Genomic DNA, 15,913 nt, shown 5'->3' on the forward strand with positions numbered 1-15,913 from the left:
ATCTGGAATCGCACCTACTCCCGACGTATCTTCCTCTCCTGGGATGGGTACCGCCGGAGTCCCTGCCTCCACTCACAGTCATATTGGGTAGATAGTTGACAATGAGCCACAGTAGCCCCCCGAACTCCTGCACAGTCAGATTCCTGGACCTGCCTGACATATTTCTGGCAAAGCACAAAACACACTTGAAACAGAAAAACTAACACTATGATCTAACAACCCTTCCCCGTATAACTATGAAAAAATACCCCTAAATAGACAAGCTCCCCTTAAGAATCAACAGAAAACTACACAATACACAATTACACAACAGTTCTGATACAATCTGGACACAATAGACAAGAAACAGACAGACAAACAACTTTAAAACTCAACAAAAATCACCAGCTATCCAAAACACCTTCCTACATCAAGCACAGACAGGAAGACAGTGAAAGAGAAAGCGAAAGGAACTTGGAACATCCTGGCTTGCAGCATGGCAGGTTCATGACATCATATCCTGTTTGGATGCAACACGTTTTTACCTAAAGCGTTATTTTTTTGTCCAGTGCGTCAAATTTTTTGGGACGAATCGATCATTTCAGATGTTCATGTTGAGTTACACCAAGAAGCATTGTTTTGCATGCAGGACACCAGATGCATGTTTTCTGACTGTGATAAAAGTGTCTCAACAGGCACATTCATTAGTGATGCGTTCATTTATGGTGTAAATCTTTGTATGTGAGCCTGATTTTGGCAATTGCATGAATGACATAGATTTTTCCAATCATAAAGGAGTCTCTGTTGATTGTTTATCTTGAAGCACAATATTTGTAATTTCATTTTGCAATCTCAATTTTGGGAGTTGAGTGAAAAATGCATAGGTCTTATTCTGACGTATGATGGTCTTATGTCATTTTTGGCTCTGAGTCAAATTTTGAGGAATGTCAAAACTGACGTTAGGTGCTGACACCACCCTAATCATTCCATGTCATCATTTTACAGTCCACCACTGTCCCTGTGAACCATGTTTCATGCTTGGGACTTGATGTCAGAAAATGACATTTCCTCTTGCAATGTCAATTTTGGGGGTTGAGTGAAAAATGCATAGGTCTGATTCTGGCGTATGATGGTCTAACGTAATTTTTGGCTCTGAGTCATATTTTGAGGAAGGCCCAAACTGACTTTAGGTGCTGACACCACCCTGATCTTTCCATGACACAATTTTACAGTCCACCACTGTCCAAGTGGAGTTTTGTATGATGTTTTACTTGTTTAAATTTTGGATACATGTAATTTGACCACATTCTTTACGTATATTTATTGTTCAAACTGTTGTGTGACATTTAATTATATGGTGTCACCCTCACATGTGTACTTTTTTGCTCTTCCAAACAAAGTAATTTTATGGGCATATTGGATTAATGACACTTGAAATATACAGTACCAAGGGACTATTTTCATGGGTTTTGGATGTAAAAAAGTTACAATGCAAGGAATCTTTGGGTGCTGTCATACATCAGGACAAAATCTTAGTAATGGGCAGTTTCTATGTGAAACAATGCAATAGCACTTTTCACATGCACTTGCACACTATTGTATGCCATTCAATGTCACAGGCACCTTTGAACCATGGTGCAAGTGTGCTTGTGTTGCAGGGCCGATTGGTTGTGTGCAGGAATTTTCTCATTCATGCACTATTTCAATTAATTCATGCCATCCCCTCTTTCTATGTGTACTTGTTGTTGCACTGACAATGTATATGGTAAAGGAAACATGGCGGCGGCAGGTTGAGCCGCAGCAGCACTCCGCCTATGGACTCCTGCAATATCGTGGGAAAGGAGATCTAGACTGTGCCTCTGCAGCGCATTGCCCATTATGCTTTCTTTGAAAATCAGCCTGGGGCTCCTCTGCTGATTTGCGTTCGGTTACCGAGCGTTTGAATCCCCGCAGCTTACCTCCAACAAACAGTGGCGTCTCTCCGCCATACCGCTGCCTCCTATGTGTTTGGGGGACGAGATTATAGCAGCGCCTGTAGCTGCAACGGATTACGCGGAGATCGCGGAGCACACAGGACCCTCGGCAGCGTTCCCTTTACCAGCGAGTGAGGCTCCCAGAGACATTGAACAGCCGGTGCCGGTGCAGGTGAAAGAACCCCCACGTTGGCCCGCGGGGGGATTGATTTGGTCCCGAGCCGCCCTGGAGCTCAGGAGGGGCCGCCGAATCTGTGATGTTATCCCAAGGCAGTTGGGGGTCAATTTAGAGTCTCAAGTGCAGGCAGACTGCTGCAGCGAGGAGATACTGGAGGAAAAGCTGCCCCAAGCCAAACAGCGACGTCAGCATAGACGCCGGCAGAGTAAGAATCGTTTCACTGGTAACAGTGGGGAAGGGAGCAGTGGTGGTGAGTCAGAGGGCTTGTTTTCTGATGGGGCATTGGCCTGTACTGTGGAACCCACTAAAGGAGGTAAAGCGAAGGTGATAAGGCGCTTAAGAAAGAAATATGATTCTAAAGTAAGAAAAGAACTAAAAACACTAAAAGAATCAAACAAAGTACCTTTTTTTCAAAAGCCTGATTTAAAAAGTAATCCCTCCGCTTTTAAAGCAGACACAGCTACTAATATAACCACTTTGGAGGAGTCAAATAACTTAAGTAATGGAGGCTGTGATGCAGATGCAGATCTAAAGGGGCTAAAATCTCATACTAGCGCCATTAATAACACTCTTGCTGATACTACTGTCAGAACTGACAATAAAAAACTGTCGTCATACCTAACTGGTCAGGTTAAGGCATATACTCCCAAGTCAGCAAAAAATAAACCAAAGAGTCTGGTCACAACTTCCAAAATAACTCCCTCATTGCGTGCCTACTTTAAAGTGGTCCCTCAAGTGGTATTGTTAGCTAATAGCCCCCCCTCTCCCCTGCTGGGGCAGCAAGAAGGTGATACTGTTTCTGAAAAACGGAAAGCTCCTGAAGAGGCTTCTAAAAAGGTGGCAGGATCTTCTACCGATGACATGGAAGATACGGCAGGCACAAGCGTCCCCACTCTTGATCTCTTTCCAGAACCTAATCTAGAAGGTCCAGAACGGCAAAATGAATTGCAAAATGATACTGATACATCCGCAACTGCAACTGCCAACCCCATCGAAGTCAGTAAGCTGATAACATACAACAACAGTGACAAGGGCAAGGGTAACGAGTTAACGACGACAAATTAGACCAACTGTTCTCCTCTGCGTCAGGAGAAACCGGTCGAGGAGACATAGTGGTCTGTCAGGTCCCCATTAATTTGGAACAGTCTGCACACTCTTTGGTTCTCTTTAATCCTTTAGCTCCACCATTACCTCTGGCTCCTCCGAGTATAGCGTCAGGGTTGAGTTTGCAGTCGGTTTTTCAAGAAGCCGGCTCAACAGCAGCTACTAGGGGTCGGGAAGATTCCAGCTTTGCCAATGAAACCACTCAAGTCTTGAATACTGATCTGGTATCCACATTGCAGGCTTCTTTTCAGGCAATGTTTGCAACCTTGGTGTTAGACATCAAAAAGGGCTTTGAGACCTCTGCATCGAATCAAGCTGATATTCGGGGTTTTTGTCAATCTCTCGATAGTAAGTTAGGTGCTCTTACTACTAGGACAGAAACTCTTGAAGATGCCGTCACAGAAGTGAACATTAATCTAAGTGCCACAAAAGCTGAAATAATAAACCTCAGACACGAAAACCAGAGCTTGTCCGATAGGATGGAGACTTTGGAGAACCACGCACGGAGGAATAATTTACGGATTTTGAATATACCGGAGGAGAAAAAGGGTTCTGACATTAAACAATTTGTTGTCTCTCTCTTAAAAGAAGCGTTAAGACTAGACATGTCTGAGCAAGAAATAGCTAGGGATATCCAACGCATTCATAGAGAGCCTTTCCGAAAGAACCCTCAGAGAACAAAACCCAGAAAAGTTTTGGTTAATTTTCTTACTTACTCAGTTAAAGAAACCATTTTGAACATTGCGCTGAAACAGAAGGTGGTAAATGCTAAGGGGTTCAATTTCCAGATTAGATCAGATCTGTCTAGGATTACGCTTGACAGACAGTGGGAGCTTGGGAAGAGGTTGGAAGCCTTCAGGAGTCAGGGAGCCGTTGCTCAGTTGGTCTTCCCTGCGGCACTAAGAGTCATGTATAAGAACACTATGCATAACATAATAACAGTGCAGGCTGCAGACGAATTCCTCCTAAGTATGGAAAGGAGGACGGAGTCTCCTAAGTAATGTGACTCTATACTATCTGTTCTTTTTGAGATTATACTAGTTATTTTTTCTCCTTCTTCTGCCCCTGCCTGGTTCCTGGTGAGTCTAATTCTGGCTTGCTAATGCCGATTTTTGTTCTGCTAATATAAATCTTAAAAGGCTTAGACTTCTCGTCTATATTGATATAAAGTGACTAAAAAACTCTAAATAGAATATTTATGAGTTACATAGTACATAGTACATAGTATGTTCTGTATGTACTGAAACGACCTTGGGCGGGTAGAGAAGAAGGAAAAAGAAAAAAAAAAGGAAAGAAATAGGAAGACAATAGGGGAAAGAAAAGAAAAAAGGGAAAGAAAAAAAAAAGAAGAAATGGAAAAAAAAATTTAAAAAAGGGGAAAAAAAAATAAAAAAATAAAAAATAACACATAGGTGGATCATAAGATATACAGTCACTTAGGGCCAATTTCTCACTCTATTTCATTTAGGTCTTTCCTCTTAAATTTGGGTACATGGTTGTGATGGCAGGGGTCCATAGTGGGGTGCTATCTCTCTGGTGAGACCAACAGATAGAGAGGGGGTTTCCCGTGGGTGGGGGGTTTGGGGGGGGAGGGGGGATAGGGGGTGGGGAAAAAGTAAAAACGGTCCTCTAAACGTCCTTTAAAGCTTTCTTTGGAGGGGAAAGACATGATTTTATACAGCTCATTTACCTTTGTCTTGCACTATCGGCCCTCAGTCCTCGTAAATTTCTTCCAGTATAATGCATAACTTGCGCATCTTATCCTGGAACACTAATGGTCTTCGGACTACGCCAAGAAGAAACATCATCATGCAATATCTTAGAGATTCTGCTGCGCAAGTACTAGTGCTCCAGGAGACACACTTGGCAGAAAACGAAATGCAAAATCTGTTGCGTAAGAACAAATGGATAGATTTTGGGGTCATTACATCACAAACTTCACATATTAGGGGGGTGGCCATTCTCCTTAAAAAATCTATTAGGGCAAGGCTAATCTCTAAACAGGTAGACCCTTATGGTCGATGGGCAATAGCCTCTGTTATTATCCTGGGTGCATCATTTACGATAGTAGGATATTATGGCCCAAACCAGGACGATCCATCAGCTTTGACTACACTCTTTTCACAACTATATTTATTTCCAGAGCCGGTTATCTTAGCAGGCGACTATAATATAGTTCTGGATCCAGCATTGGACAAATCATCTTCCAATAGGGCTAAAACTCTAGCTAAAACCAGGATGTTTTTGTTAAACAATATGATAGCATTGAATTATGTCGACATCTGGAGGACACTTCATGGGTCTCAAAGGGGGTACACATTTAAGAACTATAAATATCATCATCGATCTTGGATAGACTTCATTTTGATCAGTCACATTTTGGTTAAACAGGTAAAATCAATCGCCCATTTACCTTTTCACCTTTCTGACCACACAGCTATCATTTTTGAACTTGAGGCTCCTTCTAGGCCCTCTTTAAGAAATTGGTCCTTTGATAGATCAATTCTTGCTTCACCCAATATCATTGAAGCATTAAACCAGGAAATTAAGTTTCTTTGGGAGATTAATCAGGGGTCCGCCCTACCTGGGATTACCTGGGATGCCTTCAAAGCCACACTAAGGGGTTATTTAACAAATCTATTGTCATTTAAACACAAAACCTATAGGGAAGCAGTAGCCTCTCTTGAACTAGAGATCGCAGGGCTTGAAGAAGAGATTTATTCAAGCCCGGTAGCATCAGGGACCGCCTTAGTGGAGCAGCAAGACAGATTAACGGTCTTAAAAGGAGATCTCTCCTCAGTTCTGAATGCTCGGGTTTTAGAGAGATGGGAGGTTAGTAAGCTGGCTCATTTTGAATATGGGGAAGGAGCCGGAAAGCTCCTAGCCTGGAAGTCTAAAACAGATAGGGCCCGAAACATTGTTAGTTCCATCTGTAAGGATGGCGTATTATATTCTACAGATGAGGAAATCAGTGGAGCCTTTAGAAGCTTCCTCACTGAAATATATCAAGAGGATAAGAGGGTAGAACCGAGCCAAGCAAGGGACTGGTTATCTGGTATTTCTCTTCCGACCTTAAATTTAGAACAAAGGGATGCCTTAGATCGCCCTATTACACAGGAGGAAGTAAGCTCCGCCATCTCCAAAAGTAAAAAAGGTAAGGCTGCAGGACCTGATGGGCTACCCTCCGAAATTTACAAACTAATTTGCTCACCAACTCTCTCCCACTTAACGGACCTGTTCAACAGTATTCTATTGGATGGCGCCTTACCTCCAGCATCTTGGGATAGGGCCTCCATAACTTTGATTTTAAAACCGGGTAAACCTGCAACTAGCTGTGGTTCATACAGGCCAATCTCTATTCTTAGCACGGATTACAAGATCTTTGCATCTGTGCTTGCAAATAGATTGGGGGGAGTTGCAGATAATATCTTGCATGTGGACCAGAAAGGATTCGTAAAGGGAAGGCAACTTTATGAATTGACTTATGATCTTATCGGTGCAATAGACATGGCAACACTAGCATCGCTTCCCTTAGCTGTCTTTACCCTGGATGCTACAAAAGCTTTTGACAGGGTAAACTGGATATATTTAGAGGAAGTCCTAAAAAATATTAATCTAGGTGATAATTTTAGGAGAGCTGTTAAGGTACTATACAAAAACCCTTCTGCCTCCCTATTGGTTAACGGTGAACTCACAGAGTCATTTAACATTACTCGAGGAACCCGTCAAGGGTGCCCTCTCTCACCACTTCTGTTTGATTTATATATTGAACCTTTTGCTCAATTAATTCGGGATAACATTAATATAAAACCTTTTATTTTCGAAGGATGGGAGAAGAAGGTTGCATTGTATGCGGATGATGTTCTTATTTTTTCATCCGAGTTGGGCTCGTCCTTTCCTACCGTTATATCTATCGCGGAAGAGTTCGGTGCAATATCAGGATATGAAGTGAACGCATCAAAAACGGACATCATGGTCTGGAATCACCCCGTACCGATCGCAGGGGTACAGCCTAGTACTACCCTCAGGTATCTTGGGTTAAACATTAATTCTGACATCAATAAGATTGCCCCCTTAAATTTTGCTCAGGTAGCTAAGGAGGCTCGAAGATCGATGAGATTATGGTCTGCCCTACCTATCTCCCTGATAGGTAGGTCTAACTTGGTCAAAATGTCTATTTTACCGAAGATTATGTTTTTGTTTAATACTATCCCTCTTTTTTTTGATCCATCTTTGATTGCCAAACTCCAAACCGAAATATTTAGATTCATTTGGAATAGTCATACGCCCAGATTATCTTGGAAGAAAATAAGACGCCGTCGAGAAAAAGGGGGCCTCGCAGCACCAGATCTGCAATTCTATGGATGGGCCTTTCAACTTTCCCATATCAGGATGCTCTTAAAGACCCCTAATACTGCTGGGTGCGGGAAATTATTTTCAGCACTGCTTAAGGGGGAAAAAATTGGGCCGACAAACTTCTTGTTGAAGTTTGGCGACCCTAAATACTTCAAAAAAGTAAAGCTAAAGGTTTTGAGAGACCTTGCCAGAACATGGGCGAACCTAAGACGTACAATCAAATTGGATGACCATCTAGGTAGGGCCCCGTTATGGGACTCCCCAGGAGCGCCATCTTGGCTTTTGGACAGTTTAGCTCTCCCAGTCAGAGAGGCCAGATTCACATCATGGGGGGAATTGTTTGTTGAAGGAACTTTACTCTCATGGGAGACTCTGAGTTCTATAATAGGAACTCGTTTCTCACGATTTAAGTTCCTCCAAATCCAGAGTTGGTCGCAGGCCTACAGTCAAGGTAGGGGTAGGTTTAAAATAGGCATCGAAAGTAATATAGTAACCCACCTGATGGATAAACCACCTTTCAAAAAAGAGATTACTTTCTGGTAAAACCTTATTTTGGATTAGATTGATGGCGATTTCCTGCTACCCCTCTCGCTTTGGGAATCATACATCACCAATACTGATGTGGAGGGTCTGTGGCTAAAATCATTTAAGATTCTGGGAGAGACTGTCAAACCATCTTGGCTCCGCCGTAATCACTTGTTCACATTGCACAGAGTGTATTATTCTCCATTGCGTCTATCAAAGTTCCCCAATAATAATCAGGTGGCATGTCCTAGATGTGGTTTGGTAGCAGCATCAGATATTCATATGTTTTTTGAGTGTCCGTTTATATCATTATTTTGGAATGAAATTTGTTCTTCCCTCTCGATAGCAATAGGTGCGCAAGTTAGCCCTAGCCCCATGTTAGTTTTCTTTGGTATTATACCAGATCTGGACGGGATGTGTAAAAAATTGGTATTCTATAGCTGTTTGTTGGCCAGAAGAGAAATTTGCAGACGGTTGAAGGATAAGATACCTCCTCTCTTCACTGATTGGCGTGCAGCAATGCTACAGATGTCCAAACTAGACATGGCTAGAGTTGGTAACCAACACAAGAGAAGATTTTGGCTACTTTTGAACTGGTAATCCTGGACTATAATACTAAGGTTTTTTTTTTCCCCCCCATGTCCTATGATTTTGCTACTTGCTGGGTCATTTTTCTCGATCCTCTTTTGTTATACATACCCAACAAGGGAGATGTCGGCTACAATTTGGGTTGTATTGAGCAGTATGCTAGTCCAGTTGGTACCACATGACGATCATTGAGGTATGGATGCTTGGCACTGTGGGATACTCCGGTAGGAATCATTAAAATCCCCCTCAGTAAAACTGGGTCAGTGTCTCAGTCATCTCCTCTAAATAGTCGTTATTATATGGTCACCATTATATGGTCCGGATTTGGGATATCTTTGTTAGCTTGCATTCTCACAGATCCCTTGGGTGATGCATGGGGACCCAGAGCAACACCCATGTTTTGTATGCTCCTTTCACATTGTGTTTTGCATGACAGTACACATGTTGCCAATGACATTGATGGACACATGCATGACTAGGCTTTATGTGTACTTGCCTGTGAACATTGTGGTAATTGAATCTTGGAACTGTGACATTCATGTGCCACAGGCCCATATTTTTTGTATGATGGATGTCTAATGCCTGGCATCGGACAGGAGAGTCTATTTCTGACATTTAGTCAAAGTGTGAGGTTTGCCAATAACTTACAATGTTTATTTGACATTTGATACACACACATGTAAGTAGTAGTTTCAGAGGATTAATAACAGATTACTATTACATGAAGAGATTATGGACAATGTGGGCACGTCTGCGTGTGCCTGCTGATGTGTTTTGATTTGCTGGAGCCTGGTCATCCTCCTGGTAATCCTCTTACATATGCTCATTGGTTTCAAACTCTTCATCCCAGGGGACTTTTTTTAGCACACAGATGTTGTGCAGTACTGCACATGCCAAAATCATTTAGCATACAGTTTTTGGTGAGTACATCAAACAACCACCAGAAATATCCAAACATATGTTCCTGGTCTTCAGCAGCACAAAGGTTCTTTCTACAATGTTTTTTTGTCCGCCACAGAGCCTGGTTGTAGGTGATTTACTGGGGAGACCGTAGGTTCCATTGGGTGTCATTACCCACGTCTGTATCTCATATCCCAGGTCAGCTGAAAAAAATAATAAAATATACTATCACTTCTGTGACATATTTAAGGGTACAGTACATGCCATATGGCTTGTGCATTGTTCCATTTTCAGACAGTGCCGTGTTCAGTGTTGCTGGGAACACACCCAGCAACACACATGCTACACCCCTTTTACACAGATGTCTGCATAAAACAAGACACATATTTGTGAGGGCATGGAAAGTCACCTCAGGTGGCTTCACATAGCCTTATCTATGCTAGTGACACATTGAGGGCCATATTATCAAGAACAGGAGAGAATGGCCTTGATAATATGTCCTTGTGAATTCCCAAAGCATCCCAAGTTCTGGTGTTAACCTGGGCTGCTATGGGAATTCACAAGGGCATATTATCAAGCCCATTATCGCCGCTTTAGCGGCAGTTTCCTGTCGATAAAGCAGAGATAATTTTATCGCCTGCTCTTGATAATATGCCCCTGTGCCACCAGAACATCAAAAACAGGACATTCCAGCAGTGCAATGATGCCAGTATGCCATCACGAATGATGCATTTGGTGTTACTGTTTAGCTTTCTTACAAGTAGGCAATTGCCATACTGGCCATTCTTGAAGCAGTCGTTTATGATGCTCTGCTGGAATATGAAGGCATCATGTACGCTGCCAGGGTATTTAGCCAGCACGTTTGTGAAATGTCCACAATGATCCACACTGGCCAATACATTGATGGAGTGGGTATGTTTCTGATTCCTGTACAGATGTGTGCAGTCCATGGCACCCAGCACATGTGGAAATCCTGCAAAATCATAAAATCCTTGCTTGATCTCCATCTGCTGTTCCGGGGTGTTGAGGAAATAGAGCTAGCAGGGTGTCTGCTGGATGATAGCATCCAGGACAGTGGGGATGAATGCTGAGAAAGATGGCTGAGATATTCCAACCACTTTGGCAAATGGTGTATCAAGGGAGCCAGACGCTAACATATGTAACACAGCCATGAGTTTTACCTGTGGAGGTATGGTGCTTGGCCTGTTTGTTGTGACCTCTAGTCTTGGAGCAATCAGGGTTAGTAGGTCTACTATAGTCTGCTTCTTGAGGCGATGAAGAACGATGACCTCCTCCTTGAGGTGCCTCAGAGTGCTCCTTTGGCAAAATATGCCTGCCTTTCTCCTGTCTTGCCTTTGGGGGGGTGAAGGAGAGTGTGAAGAGGGTGGTTGTGGTGGGGTGGATGGAGGTGTGTGTCTCCATCTGGCTCCTAGTCACAGAATTACTACCTCCATGGTGTAGTTAAAGTTACAGCACTGTCCACTCCAACTTTTCCTATATATATGTATGGATGCGTCATTTCCTACGCATAGGTTTTGAGGGCGCAGTGATTTTGACGTAAGTGCAATGCTGCGTCACTTAAGCTGAGGATGCCTAACTTTTGTGAAAGGTCATAAATATTGATGCGTCACTTTTGCGCATGCATTTACGAAGGAACTCCTACCTTGCATAATTAAATACTTACGTGACGCAGTCCATTCCGACGCAGTGCATTCTGCACGCAGGGGTGGGGAAAGGGACGCATTCTTAGAAGATGTGTCAACTCATAAATATGGAGTAGAACTTGCACAGTCTTTTGACGCATTAGCGGTGCAGCCTCATCATAAATAAGACCCTCAGAGTACAGTATTCAGGTCACTTCTTAAACTCCTGTATAACGCCTCTCCAGTCCAGATCAGGATGGAATTGAGGTTGAGCAACCTTCTTCTCATACGGAAGGCCCACATTTCAAAGTACATGCACTCAGTGCGAGCCACAAAAAAGGCACTCTGAAAAAATTCATCTGTCTTGTAGCCACACCGGACAATAGCATATTCCCTCCAAACAACTGGTCGACTGCCCTTTCCAATGCTTTGGAGCTAAAAGGCACTGTTCCCTTATGAGATTTAAATCTACCACATCCACAATTCAAAGCATCCTCAAATTAAAAGGTTCAAATGGAATCTTTCGCATCAGAGCACCGGACCTTCTGCAAAAGAGAACATGCTGCTTTAGTTCTAGCCAGCTATGCTCGTAAAGGGGTACAAACATATGTCACTGAACCAATATTGTTGTACCATAAAGTCACGTTTTTCCAACTTAGGATGGGCCGTTTCTCATTGATAGGTCTACTGCCCCCATGGGCATATCAACCAGCTTCCAAAACATGCTGTTAATGCAGACTTTTTCAGGAATCTAATACATCTGCTATGCATATATCCTGCTTTAATTGATGAAGGCAGACTACTCCTCCGACATTCACTGATTAAAGAGGGAGTAAGTATAATTCAGGCAGCTGTTAAATTTCTTCTGAATGATGCCTATCCGCAAGTCATTACCAGACTTATAACATTTGTGGACAGAGCAGATAAATCACTAAGGAGCAAAATGTTCACTCACATCCAGCCACCGCCCGCAAAACCTAACTCATAGTGGGAACACAATGGCTGGCAGCTAGGTGAAGGGAGATTGCAAATGGGCTCAACTGTGATCATCATCATATCATGGACTATCCTTTACCTATCCTGTCTACACTGGATCCTGCAGCCTCTTGTCTGCTTGTGCTGTACCCTCAGAAGATCTGAAATAGACTTTTTTAAACATTCTAAATGTTGGTTCTTTTTTTACTTTCCCCCTACGATTCTTAGTAAATCACTGTTGAGATCAAACTATATTGTTCTATTATGAAACTGCACTGACCATTATGCAATTCCATCAACCTCTGACTATAAGTAATCAGTATTTAATAAGTAGTTATCAAAACTTTCACTTTTTACCGCATTAGATAGACCCATTTTTAAATCTGCAGGGCATATATAAAAGGGGCTTGTGCCACCAGAACGTAACTTTTACCAACGTTCAGGTGGCACAATGCCCTGCACCATATTTATAAAGTAGTGCTAAGCCACTTTTTGTGGGTTAACCATACTTTGTAAATATGGAACCTTTACAGTTACACGCAGGTATCTGTTTGAAAGGGGCATGCAACAGGTGTTGCTGTGGCCATTCCACCGCAACACCCATTCTTTATTCACACTGCCCCAGATTTACAGGAATCTGCAAATCTGAGGCAGCGCCCAAAACTGCAGCAGCAGGTGTTAGAATGGTGCAACTAGGAGAAATACTTTCATTTCTCCTCCTTGTTGTTTTTTCTATGTTTGCTGCATTGTGCGGCACACATAGAAAGAGTAAAAAACCATTAATGATTGTTTATGTGCAGGAAGGTGTCCCTTCCTGCACATAAACAATCATTAAATAATGACAATTTGCTACTTCTTTTTGTGCTGCAGAATGCCACACACATAGGAGTAACACATCACCATTATTGATAATGTGCAGAAAGAGACTCCTTCCTGCCCATAAACAATAATCCCTGCAACGCAGGCACCCTTGCACTATGGCACAAAGGTGTCTGTGTTGGCTCTAGGCAGGTATTTAAAATGCCAGAGCTAAGAATAAAAAGGGGTACACCGTATTGTTACAAATAAGGCACATCCCTATGTATGGGTAATGGCGGAGCACACGCTTCAAAAGTGGCCGCAGCACCCGCTCTGCCATTTCCTTGTAAATATGCCCTGTATGTTTTAAGCTGCTTTCTGGTTTACACTTGAAGATGATTTAATTACATATTAACTGCATTACTGAAATGCTGCTATTTTTCCTCAATTTGTTTCCCCGTGTGTTTAAATCTGTGCAATGTGGCAATGTTTTTAGTCCAACCAGGGAATTTAATGGACTTGATTGTCTAAAAAAGTATATTTGATATACTGGCATATGCTATCCCTGCTGAATGATGGATAGCCCACCACAAAGTTCTTTAAAACGTTCCATATTGCCCCTGGTTATTCCTCACTTATATATTTTATACCATGATTCCACCGTAGGATTGATTTAAGCGCCTCACGAAAAACTAATATAAAATAGAAATAATCTTCCAAATACACAGTGGGAAATTAATTCATGATGCTTTTGGCCATGTTATGGCTTTCCGTTTTCCATAGAATATGATGGGCTGTTTTACAAAAAGGAACAATGTGCAATGACAAAGAAAGGCTGCAAATAAATCTGCCTTCGTTTTGTGTCTGGGTGCTTGCTTTCCAAATGAGCCCCACAAATGTCAGCTTGGTAAACATGAACGATGAGCTTGAATATTGAAAAGACAAATTCAGATTTTCAGAATAATTATCATGCGACATAATGCACTTTAAATGCATAGATAAAATGAGTGAAATGATATATGGTATATTGGTAATGGACAGGGAGCTGCAAACTGTGAAAGCAAGTCATGAAAGCTCGTAGTTATCTAATGAGTTATGCATTTCCAAATGATTGGTCGTTCGCATTTTCTCCTGTTGCAATTCTATTTCAGTATGACTTGAAAATATATTAGGCATTTTATAAATGTATCGCCTGTGGGGAAAGAATGTAATATTGCAGAATAGCATGTTGAAAATACTTATCCAAGGACCAGGCATGCATTTAACAAGTTCTATGAAAATGTCTTTTCAAAAGCCACCGGGATTTTTTAAAGTGACATCTTCAATCTGGTTGTGAGCCCTAAAACATTTCCAACCATCATTTCTACAGTATAAGTATTTAAAACTCTAAACCAAAGATATAGTTGTGCCAACAAAGTCATTTATGTTGCATAGATAATACTTGGCAAGATTTGACTCCCTGATTTAATTTTAGTAAGCAAAAAATATACAAACCGTTACGCAGATATTGGGACATTGTATACTGAGTTTACATGAAGCTAGGTTTTAGCAGATTAATAAACTGTGGTGAAGAACATTAAGAAGCACCAAGGTACCACAAGCATTTGCAATACAATAGTTCTCATAATTGGGAGATTTTGAGCTATTGGCATTGCAAATGACAAAGCCTTTTATGTATGTGTTTTTTTAAAACCTGTAATAATGAAAGGCATTGTTATTTACAATACCAATAGGTCAAAGTTTCTAAAATGCGATACCTATTGCATTGCAAATGCTTGCTGTTTACAAGCGCCCCATGCTGCACTTTCCTGTTAAAAGAGGCCACGCCGAGCTGTGTCTAAAGAAAGGTCAATGGCTGCCATTAAAGTGAATGTGCTATATTGGGTGCATTTACCATCAAAAGCGTTTGTTTTTAAAGTTGACAAACAAATGGGTTTTTTTGTAAAGCGCCCTGTGATAAGATGTACTGTGTAACAACCGAAGTAAAAGTGCCAGTCCTCATGCGAGGTTACAAATGAAGAAAAGGTGGTACCAAGGAGGCACTAACAAACCGATTAACGGGAGACATCTATTACAACGCGTTCTTTACACCGCAATACGTTTACAACGTGGTCATTATAACGCAAGTCATTACAACGACTTGCTCTGGATAGCGCTCTACACTAAGGAATAGTATGATTTACTATTCCATCACCTTCCCCACTAATGCACACACTGGACTTGAAATAGTAAATCATACTATTCCTAAGTACAGCACCTCTAGTGCAAGTTGTTGTAATGACTTGGTTGTAATGACGCGTTGTAAATGTATTGCAGTGTTAAGACCGCGTTGTAATATCATACATTCCTATTACCGAATCAGAAGCCAGCATTTACGAAGGACAATGACACAAGTCGATGACAAATATAGGGGGAGAGTGGGGGGGACTTCAAGTCCATACTCCAATGCAGCATGTCTCGTAGAGCAACACATGTGCTGCCGAGGCTCAACCTAAAAATATTAAAAACTAAAATTACAGTTTTAAGTGATCAGTAGTTAGATTGGATTAAAAAGACAGTCATCATAAGATAGTCTACAGATATTTCAGCGGCAATATGAGTATCAAATATTAGTGGCAGATGCCTCCAAATGGCAGTATTTTACCATTTAAAATGTTTGAATTTAGCATTAGCTGGAGAACTGAGGACCTGTTTCACAAAGTCTGGAAGGAAGTGCAAAATGTATACCATCTATTCATATGCCATTTACACACTGGTTACATGTCTACTATTCAAAAGGTCATAAGGAGAATGTACGTCTGCAGAGGTACATATGTTAGACGGTGGAGCTTACCCTGTGACTGCAGAAGTTTCAAAATTATAAACCCTTAAACTGCGGCAGTACAAGCGTCCAA

Source organism: Lissotriton vulgaris, chromosome 8 (genome assembly GCF_964263255.1).
Source record: "Lissotriton vulgaris chromosome 8, aLisVul1.2, whole genome shotgun sequence".
Lineage (NCBI taxonomy): Eukaryota > Metazoa > Chordata > Amphibia > Caudata > Salamandridae > Lissotriton > Lissotriton vulgaris.